This window comes from Lissotriton helveticus, chromosome 11, assembly GCF_964261635.1.
Source record: "Lissotriton helveticus chromosome 11, aLisHel1.1, whole genome shotgun sequence".
In the NCBI taxonomy this organism is placed as follows: domain Eukaryota; kingdom Metazoa; phylum Chordata; class Amphibia; order Caudata; family Salamandridae; genus Lissotriton; species Lissotriton helveticus.
The window spans coordinates 104,624,868-104,641,041 of record NC_136072.1 but is presented as its reverse complement, the minus strand read 5'-3'; the positions used below and the strand labels follow the sequence as shown (position 1 = coordinate 104,641,041).

Genomic DNA, 16,174 nt, shown 5'->3' with positions numbered 1-16,174 from the left:
AGTTTTTGTAGCAATCTCGAGGTGGTCATTCGACGCACTTTGCAAATGGACCAGCTGGCGTCGAACCAATAGTAACGTGCAATTTTCCTGCCACTCAAAACACAGGTTCATACCTTTACTCCAGCTTACGTCCACCCAACCCATGTCGTGGTAATGATATAGTCAGTGAAACAGATATTTGTTGCCACCGTTGTGCACCTGAGTAAGAGAACCGCAGGCACGCGTCTGGAACTATTCGCGCCCATTGTTCTGCCTCGCGCACCTTCGAGTTTTTCTCTTGAGAGGCTCGCGCCCTCTATGAATGGATGGAGAGACTGACACGTGCAATTCAAGCAGCAGTGAAACGAGAGGTTTCCAAGAAGGGCTCGCTTCAGAACTCTCGAGTGACAACTTTCACTAATAAATACAATTTGACACTTCTTTTCTCCTGCTGTCTAGTGCTCTTCGTTTCTGTTTTCTGTGTTCCGGCATCCAGTGTTTTCTCCATTATAGTATTGTTTGCAATAAAAAGATTTAACCTACTCAGAGCATGGAATGTGGCAGAGAGCTTTCGCCTAATCAGTTACAGTTTTTCACTGCAGAACATTTATCATTCAACAATGCCTTGGCAAAAATATATAAAACTTGAAAGATTATGAAAACAGTAACTTTCTCGTTGGTTGAACACAAATGTGTACCAAGGGGCCTGAAGATTCTTATTTTTCCATCATTTGCAGACTTGGGACCTGATTAAAAGTATAGGTGCAGTCAAGGGAAAATCCCTGGGTGCACATATATGTATGGCCTTATTAAATCTCCATACCTGTCTCATCTAAACACTCGGTCATCGGGTTAGGGAACCTAACCAAAGAATTTAAATTTCCACACTAAAATAGGAACGTTCACAGTCTTTTTTAATAAAACATTAGACAGTTTATACACAATAACAAATTAAAATTTCAAAGCGCGATCTTTGAAAGGATATATATATAAAAAAACAATTAGTTTTAACAGTTGATCATAGCAGTTCAATACATTTCATACACATAAAAATTATTAAATCAGATATTAACCATCAGAATCATTTAAAGTAAAAAATCACATGCAAGGTTTACATAGAGTGAAAAAGAATCTTTTGTAATATACAAGCAAACACAATCTTCAATACACCCCTACACAGTGTGGCTGTATGATATTATTACCACTCTTAATTGTTTGATCCAAAGGTTGTTAGGTCATGGGAAAGTGACATCAATGGTACTACTTTTATATGCGTATCAATTGTTCACTGGACCTGGTTTGGATTTTACAAGAAAAAATTTGCGTCGACGCGTTTCGGTGCGGAGAACAAAAGATATTGTAGCACCTTCCTCAGGACTGCCGTTTCTTTGGGGTCACCGGCTTCAAAGGTTATTATTAAAACACCCTTTCTGTAAATATATGGGGAAAAAAGCAAAGTATCACTATTTTCGGATAATTCATGACATTATAGAATCATCTCATGGTCTCATCACCCAGTTAATTTATACACCCTTCCTTTTGTCTAATAATTTTATCAATATTTCACATTTTTCTCTCCCTCCCTCTTGCTGTGAAATCTTAGGAGAGCTTCACATTTTCACACACCTGGCCTTTCTCATCTAGGTGTGTATTCTATTACATTCATAGTAAATGAACAAGATATGTGTAAATCATGACATTTGACTTAAGAGAGCATAACATCATCTTATATCCCTCCGTTTCCCTTTTAATGTGGAAATATTAAGCCCCGTATTCTACTGGGGGCCTAGTCTGATCTTGTCATATCAACACTATCATCGGGTTAAACTGATAATATTCTAATAAGTTCTTACCAACTGGGTATATAGGCAGGACACCCCTGTTGGTGGGGATTAGGGATTCAGGTCCTGGCTTCTGGTATAAATATCGATTTTCCTGATAGGGGTATAACAGATAATCTCAAATTCTTTGTTACATATGTTCTCTCCCTGTTTTACACTAGATAAATGAGGCCGTTTACCTTTGCACTCTAGAAATAATTGTTGCTGTGCTTCTTCTCCTCCTTGTTTGTATTTCCTGGCATTTACACTTTTCTTGAGCCAGCTACATAAAAATCGAGTCAAAAATAGAAAGACATGGTACTATTTCTAGCTATAATCCCCCATTTCTTCTAATACTGTGTCATTCTTTCTTTTTCTCATCATTCTTTTTGAAAACAGTAGCGCATTATCTACGCCTATATATTCATTCAGGCTGATTACCTTTCTTCCCGGGTGTGGAATGCGGCAGTAATGAGCCACTCATCTATCTTTGCGATATTCAATGGTGTTTCCACTCTTCTTAGACCGTTAGGGTTTTTTTTATCTATTCAAACAAGGGATGTCACATTAGAGTTCTAACAGTGTTAAAAGGCTAAGCCCACCTCTATTATACGTCTTTGATTTACTCTATTATAACCGGCAGTATCAATTTGAAACTATCTTACCTTAAAACATAATAAAACTTTTCTTGGACGGGCATATATCCACGCGATTTCGTCCGTGAACTGGATATGTCCTGTACGGATAGATAAACAGGCATATATATGTGTGCCTCTGATATTCGTTTTCCGTTACGTTTAATCTCTCACAATCGGGCTCACTAGTTTTGGTCTCTCTCTATCTAAACTATTACTTGGTGGATTTGGCTCTCTATCTACGCTTAAGCTGTCCTATGTTTCCCGTTTTCCCTAGCCTGTTAGCAGTCGGTAAACCCTCGCCGGTGTACTATTTCTGACATTCATTATTTACGTTTTATACGTTTTGTACTATTGACGGGGACGGCTTACCCCTTTTCTTGCCACTAAGTCATCTGGGTGTAATGATAATACCCGTTACCTCACGTATAAGTAAGTTATCCCTTCCTCCCATGAGGCTTCTTTAAAGAAATAGAAGTGGACATTATAATTTATTACCGGCGGGTTCCCCCTTCGTTCACCAACTAGACGTATGGGACTAAGGAGGAGAGAGACTACCCCCGTATTGCGTCTAATCGGTCTACTGCTCTCACCTTTTCCTTCTGAAAATCGCGTTTCTGCCTCGTCCTCTCGCCTTGGATAACAGCGGCCGCAGAACGCTGTATTTATGTGAGTTAACATCTAGGATAATTGATTACACCTGAATCGCGCGCATGCGCTTAGTAATGACGACCTTGGCAAATGGTGGCGCCATCTTAAGATGGTATTATTATTATTCTATGCAACGGTTAAACCCTGTATCCCTACGTATCCTGTATTTTTTATTTATGATACATCTTAGTAACTCTTGAACTAATGATGTTCTTTACTGGATTTTAAGTGCTTTGTTTTATGTTCTCACCGCTCGATCCAGATTTTACATTTTCTTTTTTTTTGCTCTGTTTGTAGTTTCGTTTTATGTATATAATTCAGGGGCCGGTATCACTATATTATATCGATAACGGGAGATTATTACGGGGGAAGTATTATGCACATTAATTTTATGTTTTACTTATTTACTACTAGCACTACAGACGATATTATTACCCGTAGGTGCTCTTGATGGTATAATTCCCCGGTGATGCTCGTGGTAAATTCATCATCAGCTATAGGGGTCCCTTTCCCCAAAGTAGTATCCGCTATTTCGACGGCCTATTCAATGGCCTTACATGTTATGGAACTGGTAGAAGGAAGTGTCAGTTAGTCCATTTCATATCTAAAGGGTAATTATACTGATCTACCTACTCTGTTCTATTTATACATTGTTTTCTAGCATCTCAGGTTGCTTCTTATTCTATAGCTTTTCCTTAGTGAATTATATTTATATTAGGGCTTCCCACTCTTCTCTTGAATTCAATCCGCATCTGATGGTGTTGAATTTTACCATGAACCATTGTTCCTGCTGTTTCCTCCTATTCTTACTGTTTCCTAATCTGGTTTGTTCCCTTATCCTTTCTAAGATGACCCATCTCAGGTCTTTTTCAGTGTGTCCCTTCTCTTTCCATAGTGTCACTAGTGGTGCATTCTCCTTATTATTTTTAATTGCGGATTTATGTTCTCCTATTCGTAACCGCAATTCTCTGCCCGTCTCTCCTATGTATGCCTGATTGCATGGGCACAGGATCATATATATTACATTTTTAGTTTTGCAGTTGTTGAGGGTGGTAATTTCTTGTAAGGCTCCATTATGTTCAACTCTTTTGGTGACCATACACAAGTCACATAGATATCTCTCTCTAGATATCTAAAAGTATAGGTGCTACTTATCGCACCTGGTAAATAGTGATACCACGGGGTTCGTTAGTTATTGGGTTGATAAATAGAACCTATTACACATTTCTGGCGAATAACATACAGATTTTGATGTTTAACGCAAGCTAGAAATTGGGTTTCTGGTTGTCAGGGACATGCACCCTGTCCCAGCAGAAACTACAGTCCTAGTTAGGGTAAGCCACAAAACACACTAAATTATCCTGTGCTCACCCTATGGTAGTTTGGCACAGAATAGCCAGGCATAACTCAAGGGTCATTGTGTAAAGTATTTATGCCACACTTCAAACAGTAACATAATTTTAAAAAAAACACCACAAAAAGAATTAATACCAGGTTAGCAAAATAGAGAATAATTTTATAAATAAAACAAGACCAAACGACAAAAATCCAATAAATAGAAGGCGAGATACAAATTTCTAAAGAATAAACTGTAAAGTAGTGCTCAGAAGCGATAGACGCCTAAGTGGGATATCTGGGCATGCCGGACCAGGACAAAGTGAAAAGTTTAGTCCGACTGCGATGGAGTGCGGGCCATACACAGAGACCCAGTTAGGCCAGCTGAACAAGAGTACCTTGATCCGGACTGCGACATAGTCGACCAAAGCAGCGGGTACAGCCAAAGCTATGCATTGGCGTCGAGCCACACAGTGGATGAGATGCATAGATTTTCTCCATGAAATGGCAGTGATGTGTTGGTTCCAAGTGCGATGAACTGCTTCTGAGTGTGATACACTGCTACTGCTCCTTCAGCAGAGGATGCGTCAGTTATGAGGGCAATGCACTGGTTCCACAGTTGTAACAAAGGCCCCCGCAGCCCCTGTGGTGCGGGGGGGAACCCGAGCTCCAGTAGCCCACGAAGCGCACAGTACACTCACTTAAAAAGTCCATCTGGGAGCTAGTTTTAAAGTTACATTTGTCGCTCAATGCTCATAAATTAGAAGGTGCATGCTGATCAGGTTTGTTGTCTTCAGGGTGGGGCATAAGGTGGGCAGCCAGGGCTGGTCTGACTGAATTGTTATGCGCAGTCAGTGTAAACTGTACATACGGAGGCGGTGGGTCTGAGTCGGCAACTGGGATTAAAATGTAATTGCAACAGCCATGCCCTTATTTTATTTTCCTGTAACGTTCGTATGTATATTAGGCAATACTTAAATGATTATTTTCTGCAGCTTTGGCCAAACATAAGCCCCTGCTGTGGGGGCAGAACTCCAGAGGGCCTCCTCAGCATGTGTGGCAGGTGGTGGGCCGGGGAGCCCCCCTCTGTGTACTTTGCATGGGGCCCCCTCAAGTTTTGTGCTGCCACTGGCTAGTTTCAAAGGCAACACGCTTGGTCTGCTTCACTCAACGCCGATGATAAGCCAGGTCCAATCCACCTAAGGGTAAGATGCACTGGTTCTGAACCGAGAAAATATAAAGATGCGTTGATTCCAATGAGGATGAATAGGTTGGCTTATAGAAGCACTTTAGGCCTCACTTACAAGGGCCCAGGACTGGGGTGGCATCAGTTGGCAGGGCAGACTCACAGATGGCAGAGTCCAGGTGCAGGTAAGATGGAAGTATTTTATGTACTTGAGACTTAAATCAGGAGGCAAGCTAGCAAGCCCTTGGAGTCACTTTGGGTTCAAGTGAAGCAGGTCAAGTCCTTCTCACCCATACAGGGAACAGTAGGCAACATTGCATCGTAGCAAGACAGTAGTCCAGCAAAGCAGCAGTCCAGATGGTAATCCTTTCAGCGACACAACCGTTTTTTCCCCCTGGCAGAGTCTTCACAGGTCCAGAAGTGTACTGATTTGGAAAATTGCCTTTGGGAATAGACCATCAGTAATCTTCCTCTATGTTTCATCCTCTTGAATAAACATTGGTTGATCCAATGAGCTGATATGGAGTGAAGGGCTCTGGTTAGGGCTTAATTAGACTCCAGTTTCTGCAGCCAGAAAAGTCCTTACCCTTATGCTTTGTGGACATACAAATAAGCAAAATAATGACTTTAAAAAAAAGATATGAATCAAAGGCTTTTGGTAAAGTACATTTTATTTTAATGATGGTTGCTAAGGGGATTAGCTTGGATCTACCTCAAAACACAAAGAGATAAGCAGAGAATAGTGCAAGGCCAAAACATAGACCCTGAAAATAGCAAGGTGGCCCCTTTATGAGGCCTTGCTTTACGTTTTGTGCCACCAGATTCTGCAAACAGGCTAAACAGAAATGCTCCCAGAAACATTCTTCCTACAGCCACTTTCCAATTCGATGCAGCATAGATGCCTCCCGTCAAGGTAGCACATACTTGGCTGCCTTCTTTGTGATCTCCATACCCTTTACCAATTATCTTCAGCTGACCTTCGAATTACCATAGGCCTGCTCGACCGCCTGCCTGATATCGCTGTCCCTCATGTCCATTGCGGAGCCTGAATCACCAAGCCACTTCTTGGTGTGGTGTGCCATTGCAGAGCTTCCCAGTGAGCAGCTGGAGCCTTTGAGGTGCTCAACTTGGGTCTGGAAGCTTCACAGCACCATTCTTCACCGGCTTAGTGTGCATAATTCTGGAAGCTCTTTCTAGAGAACAAACCGAAAACCTAATGGAGCTCGCACCACTAATTCACTTTACTCAGCATTATATGACCTTGCCAAAGGCTATCTCTGGGAGGCTGTCACTTCATGTCTTTGTGCACTGTGCTCCTTCCATCTCTAAGTCCTCATTCAGTAGGAATAAGAGCCCCTGGTGGAGATCTTCTGATGGGCAGCAGCTGGTCAATTGTCTTTGCCCCCTCGCACACATGTGGGTTGTCAACAAGAGCTCAGGTTGGAGCTATATGGTGACCTGCTTCCAGAATTGGTTGTATAACAGAGGCCAGACATCATTGCCTGGGCGCAATTCACATTAACCTGATAGGCAAACCCCATCATAGCTCTTGCTGCTGAGATGATGCTCTGCTCTTTCATCCACCTGTGTTGCGGATGAGTTCATGGTTCATCGTAGCCTGATCCTCATCCTAGGACTTACTTGATCAGGTTGATTTTCCTGAGGTGCAGCAATGATGGCCAGGAAGTGGCCAACCTGCTCCTTCTATGCTATGATAATTTTCTGTATGTGGAGTTGAAGTAAAGCTACCCTGGGGGTTCAAATGCATCACCCGATGTGAGATATTGCTTTCTCTGATGTCCTTAATGACATCCCTTTTAATAAGGCTTCTTTCATCAAAGGTGATGAGCCCGAAACACCAAAAACAAGCCTCGTAATTCAAAAGCTGCAACATCAGCCTTTTTAACCCAGCTTTACATGTAGCATCCAGGAATCAGCAAAGGCAATGGCTCGTATGCATATAATGACAGACATTTAAGAAGCAGCTCTAAGAACATAATTCAAATTTAACAAGTGCTCCCATGACCAAATACAGCAGCCATCTTGGGAGTAGGACTATCATGTTAATGAACCACAGAAACAACACAGATTTTTACTGTATTTGCAGGGTTTCAACTATTGTGCATAATGGTTTATCTGATTAATCAATCTGACTAAATTAGCATACAATACATTCCAAGTTACCAAACGTCTTCTAAAATTGATTTAATCTGGTGTGTGCCCTCATGTAACATGTTATATTGTCCAACAAACCAGAGTGACTTCTGCATCCAGGGCCTATAACTTGTGTCAGTTGCACATGACCCACCATAACTACAGCTGTGAAGATTGTTTGTTCACAGCTGACAATGTGTAATGGGCTCTACTCCAAGCTTTAAGGCAGTTGGCACCAAAGTGGTCACCAATAACCTTAACCACAATATATGTTCAATCTGCATCCTTTGTAATACTAATGCTTAGGGACATTTTTCTTAGCTCATATCGAAATCCAGTAGCCCTACATCCTTATCACCTGTCAATCCTGACAATTTACATATAGCTCCCTAAAATAGTCCAACCCCCACAATCCCATTTCCATCTCTAGCACTCACAACCACCCCACCAATATTTCTGTTAAACATTCTTCTCAAATGCATAATTCGTAATGTAAGATTGCAAATAAACATCACCCAAAGATACCCTTCTTATAAGTACCTAAAATCCCGACATTCTCTGCTTCACTAATACATGTTTAAATACTCAATCACAGGCAATAACGAACTCTCTTGTACTCTAAGGCCACTCCCTTTTATGACGCAACCAACACTGTAAACAAAGTGACAGCATTGCCATCATCTTCAGACACTATCTGCAATGCAAAACTACTTCCATAACATGATTGAACATATTTAAATACCTTAAAGTTTCCTTTTCCAGATATCCCTATCACAGCATGCGTATCATCAACATCCCACGAAACATGAATCCAAGTTTATAGATCAGCTTGCTGGATGCCTCACAAAAAGTAAATAGTTCTCCTCAATAGCATCAACTGGGAAATTACCAATTCCAATTTGTAATGACAATTAGATGGTCATCTTCATCTAAATGATTTACATCAACACAGCTCACTCCAGACTTCCAACAGCAGTTACATTCTCCATCTAATTGTCTGTGATGCTACTTTGGTAGAATATGTGAGGTTACAATGCGATCAAAATTATCGCGGTATGTTAACATCGCAGTTTTTACAGCGCAAGTCGTTATAACGACTTGCGCTGGGGGGCGCTGGACTTAGGAATAGTAAGATTTACTACACCAACACCAGTCTACGTACAGTAGGGAAGGTATTGGAATAGTAAATCTTACTATTCCTTAGGTTATAGCGCCATCCAGCGCAAGTCGATGTAACGACTTGTGTTGTAATGGCTGCGTTCTAAATGCATTGCGGTGTAATCACCGCGATCTAAAGGATGTTTCCCACTTTGGTACAATGCTTTCCCCCTTCAAGGTCAACAGGTGCAACCATTTTGTTGTTCCCTTCGACAACTCTCTTCCATTACAACCTTCCAGCTCCAAAGGTAAGGCTCTAAAACATGGTCTCATACCCCTTATGAGAATCATTCACCCTTCCTTTCGAGACTTGCTACCTCCTTAACTCAACACCTTCAAACCATCCATGATCATTAACACCATGAAGAATATCATCAGCATTATTCTCAACACCATCAATTCAAATTGTTCAATGGCTGCCTAGAACTTTTGTATAGTGATTATAAGAATGGGGGATTGAGTCCTTAAGTCTTTAAACTTTCCCTCAAGGCTCTATCCTTAACCTTTTTTTGTCTTGCCCTAGAACTAACCCAGGATGTCAGGGGTTAATTGGCAAAACCATAGAGACACCCATCCCATACGCTGGCACATAGACACACAGACACATGCATGCACATGCAGACACACACAAGCACATACACAGACAGCCCATTCACGGAACCACACTGATCCCACACTTCAAATCAAACAAATTATTTACTTGTCTGCCTCTCTCCCCCACTCCTGTGGTACCTCTCCTCTGTTCTTCTGCACATGGGTATTGCTGAACTCCTCTAAGATACTACGTTTGTGTTGTTGTTTAGTAAGGTTCCTCTAACAGAAATATTCCATTAGTGGTGGTATCTTTGCTTATCTCTGCAGTTCCACATTTTTTTTTTAAACAAATTTTTATTGTCATATTTGCAAAAGCAACATAGGACCCTGTCGCCCAGGGGAGCCTGCAACAATAATTATCATGATATCAATTGCAAATGACATTTCCATGGTATCAACAAACATTACAAAAAGGGGACTAAGAACCACCCCCCACCTACCCTACTCTACCCCTCCAACTACACCTCCCAACTCACCCTACCCCCGACACCCACCACCACCCCCCCTCCTCCCCCACACACCCCCAAACGGTTGCACAGCTCACAATATGAGGAAGATGAAATTTTACATGACCAATATGTCCCCTGCGTGTACCCTATGTTTAATGTATGTGCATGTCATACATGCATTTTCCCTTAAGTGGCCTGAATCACAAGGCCTCTGCATTTACGTCCTGCATTAGGATGCCAGTCATCAAGTCTCCCATGTAAGAAATATTAAGTTAGCATTTAAGGCCCATGTATTTGCATTGTGCACTTTTAAATAAGTCACGATGAACCAGTTTTGTGGTTCAGCCTGAGCCTGTTTCTGAATTAGGGCTCCAGGTCTCCAGACACTCTGAGAGCTACAGTTACGTATCCCTGACCTCGCATACTTCTGGCTCAGCCAAAAGAGACCCAGCACGGAGTGCCAAGACAGTGTTTTGCAAAATAGTTATCTGCTTGTTGTACAGAATCACATTCCTGCCCAGTGAAGAAGGTAAACAGAACCCGTCTGCAGAGAAAGGGCCTAGCCTTTCTGTCTCCGTTTAAGTAAATTACAGAGCTTGCATCCGTAGAAAGCCCACGTTCCCCATGCAATGCACGAAGAAATATATGCCCTCTCTGGCTCTTAGTGATGAGCGACCTTTGCTTCAGATAAAACATCCCCGGACTCAAGATATCAGATAATACCAGACGTGCTGGTCGCCCTGACACTGAAGGCCTATCTACTAGACTGAATGTCAGCTTTCCCCCCAGTCACACGTCAGTTGCACGTCATGATCAAGTTGCACGCACAAGTAGGGCAAAGTTCCAAGCCTGCCATGCACCCCCCTCCATGTATCCACCCACCTATGACTCACCTATGACTCATCAAGTGTACACCCTCATGCACGCCCACATGCTCTTATCTTCTTTTCTCTCTTGCTCTGCCTCGAGCGCTCCTCCTATGTACAAGATTGCACGTATAAATATGTAATCAGAAAATAATGTTTAGAAGACCCTTCCTGAACCTTAGAGGTGATGGAACAGATTCTCCCTTAACTCGAGTTATTGGAATAAAGCCCTTTGACTCGGATACCACGGACTCTGCCTCTCATTTAATGCATGACACTTTGTTTATTTATAGAAATTATGACAGGGTAATATTTTATTTACCACAAATAGGTCCACAAAAACCACTCCAGTATGTACTACACCACCCTCATAACAGGATGGAGGCCATCCGTTCGTCCCGTCCATTCCATGCTCCAGACTCTCCCACATCTCCCCTCTTGCCCATCCTGAGGGAGCTCATCCTGCTCTGTCGGGGGCTCCAGCCACACCCCCCTATAATCTGGCCAGCGTTTCCAAATTTTAAAATGCTTCCGCGGGCAGCCCCTGGCTACAAAGATCGGGCGCTCCAGGCCCATGTAGAAATCCAGACCCCTCTTCCAGACCGTCATCTAAGGGGCCCTGGGGTCTTTCCACCCTTTAGCTATATCTCTCTTAGCAGTGGTAAGGCCTAGTAGCATCAAGTGTCTCTTGTAAATGTTGCCCCCAACCCCATCCATGACATGCAATAAGGCAAATTATGGCGTGCTCAGGAGCTCCCAACCCAACACCTCAGCTAAACAGGCCAGAACCCCACTCCAGAAGCGCACCACAATCTCACAGCTCCACACCGTATGGAGGAACGTCCCCTCCTCACTATGGCAGCGGAGACAGTTCGGCGAGGCAATCAGACCCGCCCGATAAAGGCGAACTCTTGTGTAATAGAACCTGTGTAAGTATTTGAACTGGATCAAGCGGAGACGTACCGCTATGGCAGCGCCCCTGGGTGAAAGCCAATGCCTCCCTCCAATCCTCCTCCTCCAACCCACCCACGTCTTCTTCCCAGTGGTCCCTGAGCTTCTGAAGCGTTAGAGAACTATGTGTGACTAGCGTCTGGTATATGCGAGAAATCTTTTTAGTTACAAGGTCCCCCACAAACACTTTCGCCTCCAAGGGGTTGAAGTCCGGGAGGGTCTCCAGTCCTACCAGCCTAGGGGACAGGGCGTGGCGAAATTGAAGGTAGCGAAAAAATTGAGAGTTGGGCATATCAAAATCAGCTCTGAGCTCCTGGAAGGATTTCAACATGGTATCATGCATCACATCGCCCAAGGTCAAGATGCCCACATTGTCCCACCCGGTAAAGCCTTGTAGGGAGACCAGCGTGGGGAAGCGGCCATTGTGCCATAAAGGCGTCTCTGCCGTCAGAACGTTCCACCGCCCCACACGGCGTAGGGCTTGCCTCCAAATGAGAAACACCGCCCGAGCGACCGTTGGCAGTGCACTCCGCAGGGGTGCGGAGTAGAGGATGGTATGGAGTGTGTTGGAGCCCATCAAATCGCGCTGCATAGCATAGGCTGGATCCGCACGATCGCCGTACCACCAGTCATTTAGTACCAATAGATGAGAGGCCTGAAAATAGGAGAGAATATCCGATGTGGCCAGTCCTCCACAATAGGTGGAGAGGAAGCACATGCGCTATGCCACACGAACTGCACCCCCCTCCCATAGGAACTGTCCCAGAAGGGAGTTGACCTTGCGAAACCAGCTAGGGGGATTTGGATACGGGTGGTTCTGGAGTTGACATAGCAGGCGCGGAAGCGCCACCATTTTGAAAATTGCCGATCTGCCATAAATAGTAAGCGGCATACGCGGCCAGGTCTTAAGGTCTGCCCGTACTCGATCCCACACCGGCACTAAGTTTCGTTACCAAGACACGGCTGGGGTATCTGGCAGAAAACCCCCCAAGTATTGAAGCCCTCCAACCGCAACCTATCGGACGGGCCCCGCAACCAGTCAAACCCACTCAGCTATGCGTCCATCTGCACCCAGGCAGCGAGCGGCTCCATGGCCAAGGCAAACAGGTACGGCGACAGCGGGCACCCCTGCCGGGTACCGCGCCGGATGTGGAACGTAGAAGACACGGCTCCCGCCACCCGAACCGAGGCTGTCAGATCGGTATACAAAAGGCGCATGTAGGATAGGAAGCGAGGGCCCAGGTTAAGCCGCGGGAGCAAGACAAACAAGTATACCCAGCTAAGGGAATTGAACGCTCTATCCATATGGGCTAGGAGAAGCGCCGCCTGCCGCCCTGTGCCCCGAATCGCCTCCATAGCCACATGGGCCCGTTGAATGTTGTGTCGGGTCGCCCGTTGTGGCATAAAGCCAGCCTGGTCCGGATGCACCAGATCCAAGATATAAGGGAGGAGCCTATTAGCCAGAGCTTTAGCGAGCACCTTGGCCTCCACATTGAGAAGCGAGATGCGATGATAGGAGGAGTGCTGCTCTGGGGGCCGTGCCGGCTTATGGAACACCACCACCTCCACATGCCGCCAGTCTGGGGGAGGCCTGCCCTGATCCCTAGCCTCTTCCAACGCCGCCCGATAATGAGGGGCCAGTTGGGTATATTGTTTTTCTTAAAAAATTCACTGGGGAAACCATTGGGACCGGGGGGGGAGGCGCTGCCGCGATCTGGACCACCAGTTCCCTTCTCAACGGGAGCTCTTGACATTCCCAGATGGGGCTCCAGTTCCACTAATTTAAAGGTAGGCTGCCACCTGCCACCCTCCTAGAGAGCTGCAAACATCCTCAAAACCTCATGTTCCCAGGGGTTTGTCCAGTTATCCAAATATCAAGTCTAGAGCTGGGTAATATGAAGAAAACACAAACACATAACTACCATTGATTTTGCATATTTGACATTTTTTGTAAGTGGACTATAAAGTGCAAAGAAATTAAACACAGATAGGACGTCAAATTCTGAATATGGACCTGTAGGGAAAGCTTTTTCCTCTTGTGTTTGAAGAAAACCCTGTGTTATGAGCGGATCAACAGACATTTATCATGCAAGGCTAGTCATGGATATGAAAAGAAAAGCTGAACTAATTTTTGCTTTTAAAATGCCAACTGTAACAATGTGTAAGTCAGCTGTAACTGTACATTTCAAAATTTCGAAGTACCAACTGAATTGTGCTTAAAAAGGAAACGTAGCTTCACATCCATACTTACATTTAAAAATGCAACCACTTGCTTAAGAGCTGGTTATCAAGGGAGCAACTCCAACGCTTTGAAACTCTGGAATTTGCTAAAACTCCTTCTTGCGAGTTGCTTTTAGGAAATAGTTAGGAACATCATTCTGGTGACATATGTCTAATTAAGTAAAATAAAAAACATAAGTCACAAGCAATATTCAAAATATGTTCTGCTAAGGTGAATTTTCTTACTTGTCATATTTTCTGTCTTTAAAGAAACCAATCTGCTCTGAAGGCCTAAAATCCTTCCCTTCAATTGAGTGCTAAGTGGCTCATAGGAAATTATCGCTTTTCAAACCTCCTACTCTCTTCAGAATTGTGACCAAATGTCATAGAGTAAAGCTACCTTCCAACAAAGGCTTCTTTGGGGCCTTCCTGATCACATCCACATGACTAAAGGTTTGAAGACACGCCTCTTCTTTGAGGAGAGAGTCTATGACTTATCTGTAGAAGCTCTTAGAATGGATGCTATTTTTTGTTGATCTGGTGTGGGCCGTATTGGATTGGCTTTCAGAGGACATGTTAAAGGATGATGGTTAATTGTAAACCAGGCTCAGTTGTTCCAAAACTGGAAAAGAAAGCTTTGTGTGCTTGATTTAGCAGCAAGTCAAGAGGAACTTGACTATGCTGCTTTAAAAGATCGAATGAGATTACCTGGGAACCTGAGCTGGATTTGGTTAACCCCTTCCACGCTCATGACGAGCTGGGCTCGTCATGAGGTAGCCTCCTCGCACGCTCATGACGAGCCCAGCTCGTCACGTAACATGCGGTTCCGCAAATCTCAGCGTGCGAGCGGAATTCCGCCCGCACGCATGCGGTTAAGGACTGCTGCAACCATTCTCAGATGAGAGAGCTGAAACAGACTGAGAAGAGAGAAGCCAACCTGCTTGGAAAAAAATCCTATCTGCCTAGTGAAAGTCTGAGAAGTAAATACTCCAGCTTTCTGGACATAGAAGCTGTTCTGTAGGTCTGAGAAGTTAGCCTCTTGCTCACCTCCAACAGGAAGGGTCCAGGATCTGAATGGTAGAACTCTGCCTCTTGTCAAACATCTCTGAAACATTGAAATGCGAATTCAAGGAACAGTAACAGATGCATTTGCCTGTGAGACAACCAGCATGTCCTCTGATGATGGGACTTTTGGTTGAGGTAACAATCATTTTCCACTTAAACGCATGGCCAGGTGTCCAAGAGACCTTCAGTGAATGTTTTGGTCTTCAGCACACTAGTGAAAAAGTTATACAACTTTTGAGAAAAGTTGGGAATTACAAATATTTAATCTTTTCATCACTGTGGCCAGGGGTAAAGTATATTCAATGAACATTCACCATTGGTGAATACATGTTCCTAGTTTGTCCTACTTTGACCGTTTATTTATGATATTCAAAGCTACCTTGGGGGCTTGAAAGAAAGGTATCCAGTCTCATTGACCCCTGCCTTGCCATACCTTCCAGCCTCGTCCTTCTGAAAATGTTCAAAATGAGGAAATGTTTCAATGTCCAAAGATAAAAGGCTTGGATTGGGACAACCCTGACTAGACCTAAACCTCAATTCTTCAAAAAGCATGAACCAACAATTAATCTCAGACCGTGCTTCTTTAACTTTTTTTTAAACTGTAATGTTGTTTTGGGGTTTTTGTTCAGGTGCAATTTGCAATTTTCTCAAAGGAAAGCCAGTTGGTTGTGCCAAGCTACCAAAGGGAAACTAAGGATTTATATCAAAAACTGTTTATTAACTGGAAACAAATAGTCTGAACTTTGCAGGAGCTCATAGGAACTCATATTAAGACTGAGGCCTCACTTCCAGTAGCTTAACAACATCAAGGTATTCTATTAATGTTATGGTAAAATAGTTTGGAGTTGCACCCCATAACAGATTTTTAAAAAGAAATGATTCTTACAAATCTAGAAATAAAGATAAGCTCACTTTGTGAAAAGATAAATGTTCAACAACGGTTAAGTAATTTATTTATATTTATATTTCCTTTTTGAGTTTGAAAACTCTTCATTGAAGAGAATCAAATAATAGAAATGATTATAAATTGAAAAAAGCATATAAAACACTTATAGATAGCAAAAAGGTAATTGAATCGATCATAAAGTATTTAGCCATGCTACCAAGTACA

The 16,174-nt window shown here is 43.4% G+C and overlaps 1 long non-coding RNA gene across 1 annotated transcript in view; it reads right to left on the bottom strand.

Moving 5' to 3' along the window:
* Positions 1–988: 988 nt before the first annotated feature.
* The window catches only part of LOC144792391 (uncharacterized), an 85,749-nt gene continuing 70,563 nt past the window's right edge, over positions 989–16,174 (bottom strand). Inside the window, exon 3 of the long non-coding RNA XR_013602553.1 lies at positions 989–1,409. This is a non-coding gene — a long non-coding RNA (uncharacterized LOC144792391). The remainder of the gene's footprint in view (positions 1,410–16,174) is intronic.